We start from the raw sequence: 6,000 nt of genomic DNA on the forward strand, positions 1-6,000 counted from the left end.
TATCTCATTGGAGTTTTGATTTGCATTTCCCTGATGATCAATGATGTTGAGCATCTTTTCCTGTGTCTATGGAAGTTTTGAACGATTAATTAATACTGAAATTAATACTACACTATGTTAACTAACTGGAATTTAAATAAAAAACTTAAAAAAGAGAGAAAAGTTAGGAAGCATCATGAAGGCTAGTTTTGGGAAATGAAAGGCTGACAACTCTAGGATAGTTGCAGAGGCAGTAGGCACTGTATTATTAACAACTGAGCATTAAGTTATTGGTTTTCATGTTTAGATATTAGCATGCAGAGAGTTTTAAATCTCAAATTGCAAACAAATCAGTCTTCTCCATCAAGGCTAATTCAATATACCTTAGCAGTTAAATTAGGTGTTTATTGGTCAGATTCACTTCCTCTTAAACACTTTACTTTCAGCTTTGAAATGGAAAGTAAGCAAAGATAGAAGTCAATAGTACGATTTATTTATTTACCAATGTGTTTTATTTAGGTTTTATAGTTGGCATTTTCCAAATACCCAGGCATGAATAATAATTGCTCTGAACCAACAACTGCCTTGCAGGTTGTAGGTGCTAGGAGGGGGGGAAAGTGTGTTTTGTTTTGTTTTTAAATGTGTCAAGTTTCAATTTATTTTCTAGTTAGTTAACAAGGCTCCTGGGTGTCTCGGGTTGGGTAAGTGTCTGACTTTGGCGAAGGTCATTATCTCACGGTTTGTGGTTCAAGCCTTGCGTCAGGCTCTGTGCTCACAGGTTCCTGGTTGGAGCCCCACATTGGGCTCTGTGCTGACAGCGCAGAGCCTGGAGCCCGCTTTCGATTCTATGTCTCCCTCTCTCTCTCTGCCCCTCCCCCACTCATGCTCTGTCTCTCAAGAATGAATAAATGCTAAAAATAAATTAATTAGTTACATATAGTGTAATATTAATTTCAATATTAGTTTATCCATTCATCTGTCCATGGACTTTTTTATAGTTTGGCTATTGTTAATAATGCTGCTATTATAAACATCTGGGTGCATGTGCCCCTTTGAATCAATATTTTTGTATCCTTTGGGTAAATACCTAGTAGTGCAATTGTTAAGTCATTGGGTAGTTCTATTTTTAACTTTTTGAGGAATGTCTATATTGTTTTACAGAGTGGTTGCCCAAGTTTGCATTCCTACCAACTGCATAATGGGGTTCCCCTTTCTCTGCATGCTCGCCAACATATTTTTTCCTGTGTTGTTAATTTTAGCCATTCTGACAGGTGTGAGGTAGTATCTTATTGTGATTTTTATTTGTATTGCCCTGATGATGAGTGATATTAAGCATTTTTTTCATGTGTCTATTGACCATCTGGATGTCTTCTTTAAGAAATGTCTATTCATGTCTTCTGCCCTTTTCTTAACTGGGCTATTTGATTTTGGGGTGTTGAGTTTAATCAGTTCTTTATAGATTTGGATATTAACCCTTTATCAGATATGTCATTTGCAAATATCTTCTCCAATTCTGTAGGTTGTCTGTCAGTTCTGTTGATTATTTCCCTTGCTGCGCAGAATCATTTTATTTTGATGAAGTCCCAGTGGTTCATGTTTGTTTTTTTTTTCCCTTGCCTCTGATGACATGCCTACTCAGAAGTTGCAGAAGCTTTTTATCTTGATGAAGTCCCAATTTTTCATTTCTGCTCTTCTCTCTTTAGCCTCAGGATTCATGTCTAGTAAGAAACTGCCATGTCCAAGGTCAAAGAGGTCACTGCCTATGTTCTCCTCTAGAATTTTAATGGTTTCTTGTCTCACATTAAGGTCTTTCATCCATTTTGAATTTACTTTGTGGATGGTGTAAGAAACAGGTCCAGTTTCATTACTCTCCATGTTGCTATCCAGTTTTCTCCACATCATTTGTTGAAGAAACTCTTTTCTCCATTGGATTTTTTTTTCCTTTTTTGTTGAAGATTAGTTGACCATAGAGTTGTGGGCCCATTTCTGGGCTTTCTAGTCTGTTCCATTGATCTATGTGTCTGTTTTTATGCCAGTACCATACTGTCCTGATGACGTAGTTCTGTAATATAGCTTGAAATCTGGATTGTAATGCCTCCAGTTTTGTTTTTCTTTTTTGGGATTGTTTTGGATATCTAGGGTCTTTGTGGTTTCATACAAATTTTAACATTATTTGTTCTACCTCTGTGAAAAATGCTAGTGGCATTTTGACAGGGATTGCATTAAATATGTAGATTGCTTTTGGTATATTAACATTTTAATAATATTTGTTCTACCAATCCATGAGCATGGAACATTTTTTCCATTTCTTTGTCTTATCTTCAGTTTCGTTCATAAGTGTCCTATAGTTTTCAGAGTAGAGCTCTTTAACTCTCTGGTGAGGTTTATTCCTAGGTATCTTAGGGCTGCAATTATAAATGGCATTGATTCCTTGATTTATCATTCTGTTGCTTCATTATTGGTGTATAAAAATACAACAGATTTCTATATGTTGTTTTGTATCCTGTGACATTGCTGAATTGGTGTATCAGTTCTAGCAATTTTTTTAGTGGAGTCTTTCAGATTTTCTACATAGAGTATCATGTCATCTGCAAATACTGCAAGTTTGACTTCTTCCTTGCATATTTGGATGCCTTTTGTTTCTTTTTGTTATATGATTGCTGAGATGAAGGGAAAAAAAGATTCTACCATGAAAAAAAACTTTTGTGTGTATGTGTGAGAGAGAGAGAGAGACAGAATGCAAGCAGGGGAGGAAAAGAGAGAGAGGGAGAGAGACACAGAATCTGAAGCATGTCCAGGCTTCAAACTGTCAGCACAGAGCCTGATGAGGGCTAAGTCAGAAGTTTGACTGAGCCACCCAGATGCCTTGAAAAACAAAGTCTTAAGACACTTACGACAACTGGAACATTTGTAGCTAAAGCCTATGATCCAGTCTAATGGGCCAACACAGAAGATCACAGCAAACATATTTGGATCCTTGATAATGTCTTTGAATTAAAGAATTCTAGAATTACCCTGCTTTAGGACTTCCTCTGGTACAGTTTACTTATATTTTAAACAGTTTTAGAAGATTATTGTTATTTGTGGCTAAAAACCTTCTACCTTACCTTATTATTATTTGTAAATAATAAATCATTATTTTTTTTCTGAGAAACTTTAGTATATATTATTTATCTCTTGCATCTGAACATATACCAGAAAAAAAAATGAGAAATAAAATAATGAATGGAGAGGAGAAAAAAAATAATGGAATTCAAAGTTGTCAAAAAAGTCTTTAGGTAGAATATGAGACCAAGGATTGTGTTTGATAGATGAGAAGGTAGAGAGAAAATGAGAGAATGAAACAGCTGTTATGTCTGAGTGAAAAGCCTGATTTGACAGTCCATCACAGTACATTTCAAATATATTGCTTATGTGTCATTGTGGCCTATTTTCATGTACTAAAAGAATTGTCCTTCATTTCCATTACTCTTAGTTGGCATTTCAGAGCTTCTGAAAGGTTGAAGTCTGTTTATTCCATAGTATGTATAATATTTATTGAGTTACAGATTCTAGTCTAGATTTTTACATCAATATTGATGCTTTGTTTGTTTCAAACCAATATTTATTATGGGAAAAAAACAATAATATGTACTCTTTGTGCATATAGATCTAAAACTCAATTGATTGTCTCGAGGAAAACATTCCCAGTAGTCATGAGAAAACTAGAAAAGAAACAACCACAAGACTTGTTCTATTAATCACATACATTTTTCAGTGAGTCTTTAAAAGAAGTAGAGATTTGGGTGGTTTTAAAATCTAAGAAAACAAGCAAAGTATGATTTTAAATCTATATTTAAATTCAATTATACAATTTTGGATTTACTTTTGCCAGTTATTTGTCCATTATATCTCATTCTATACATTAGTATTTTCCTAGCATAGCGCTATCTTTACCTATTAATAAAAAATAATTAACACACTCACCATTAATAATTTTAGAATTAAATTAATATATGCTTGCCCAAACATTTGGATTTGTGTCATAGAATAGATTCATAAAGTTTCACAAATCAGATTACATGTAGGATAAAAACAATTATCAATTAATCTCAGTACTGGCAGTTAAAAAAATGTTTTGTTGAGTTTTTATTATTTATGATTAGTTCCCTTTTATTAACTATAAAATAGAGTTTAACTCCAAAAATTATAATTGTATTTTATTTATGTTACAGAAAATAGTAACATAAGACATGGGTTATTTAGTATTGCTAAGTATTGCTTCTTTATTCAAAACTACATGCTAAAAACCACTTTCTATTTATTTATTTATTTTTTTTTAATTTTTTTTTTCAACGTTTATTTATTTTTGGGACAGAGAGAGACAGAGCATGAACGGGGGAGGGGCAGAGAGAGAGGGAGACACAGAATCGGAAACAGGCTCCAGGCTCTGAGCCATCAGCCCAGAGCCCGACGCGGGGCTCGAACTCATGGACCGCGAGATCGTGACCTGGCTGAAGTCGGACGCTTAACCGACTGCGCCACCCAGGCGCCCCAAAACCACTTTCTATTTAAACAGGTCAATAATTTGGTTGTATTTATATGTGGACATTAATGGTACTATACTGATCCAATCAGCTAACAAATATACTTAATACAAATCAGTGCATTTGAAAGGGAAAGTATAGACACAAACTCTAACTTAAAAGAAACTTCATTATTCTTGTGATTTACTATATGATTAATAAAATTTAAGAGAGCTTTTGCATTTGAACATTAACATATAAATGTTAAATAACAGATGCAATTAAACAGCCCTTTCTCTATTGATGTCTGCAATTTTACTCATTGAAGTTCTTTTGATACCTACTTTTATATGTCATGGTACACTTTTTTTTTTATACTTAACTGTTACAAATAGGTTTGAATTTATTTTGAGTAACACAATTCCATAAAAAAATTTAACTCTATAAAGTGTTGATTATTTTACCAGCACCACTGATTATGACAAAGTGCATTATTGGGAAGTTATAAAGTATTATACAACTTATATTTTTAAGGCCAGACAATTGAGCTTCTTACATAATTCTTAAAAATTTTTTAATCTTTATTTTTGAGAAAGAGAGAGAGAGAGAGAGAGAGAGAGAGAGAAAGTATAAGCAGGGGAGGGGAAGAGAGAGAGGGAGGCATAGAATCTGAAGCAGGCTCCGGGCTCTGAGCTGTCAGCACAGGGCCCAATGCAGGGCTCGAACACACAAATGGTGATCATGACCTGGGCCAAAGTCAGACACTTAACCAACTGAGCCACCCAGATGTCCCTATTTTTTTTTAATTGAAGTATAATTGACATACAATACATACAATATTATATTAGTTTCAGGTATATAACATAGTGATTTGACAATTCTATATATTATGCAAAGTTCACCATGATAGTTATATATATATATATATATATATATATATATATAAGCTCATGCTAATATATGTATTTTTCATGATAGAATGAAATTTAAATAATATTTAAAGTACTGCATTATGCAAAATTGTATGATTATGTAAAATAATTCAATTTACTATCTGCTGTGGACTGTTAGATTATCTAATTTATTTGTTAACTTGTTAACTTGGTTTTTCACATTGTTAACATTTTATCTCATATTCTTTTCTGATATGTTAATATTCTGTAACTTCTTTTTCCATTCATATACTTTGGAACTTTATATATGTTGATATGCATAGTCTTAGTTCAGTCATTGTAGCATGTTGATCATTTAGGCATTTGAATATTCTCCTTTTCATAAATTATGCAACAAATATTCTTGGACAGGTATAATTATTTACTAGCACAAGTAAATATGGTTTTCTATTATTTATATTTAGAAATGGAATTCTGGTGGTTAGGTTATATGCATATTTCTAAACACTGAGAAAAAAAAAAAACTACCCATTGTGCTATTTCTATTCATGTTCTCAAAGTATAAGCTTTATTTCTTAAAAGTATTTCCCAAAATTCAAAAAGAAAATGGGGATAATTTCAAT

The sequence above is a fragment of the Lynx canadensis genome, chromosome B1 (genome assembly GCF_007474595.2).
Source record: "Lynx canadensis isolate LIC74 chromosome B1, mLynCan4.pri.v2, whole genome shotgun sequence".
Lineage (NCBI taxonomy): Eukaryota > Metazoa > Chordata > Mammalia > Carnivora > Felidae > Lynx > Lynx canadensis.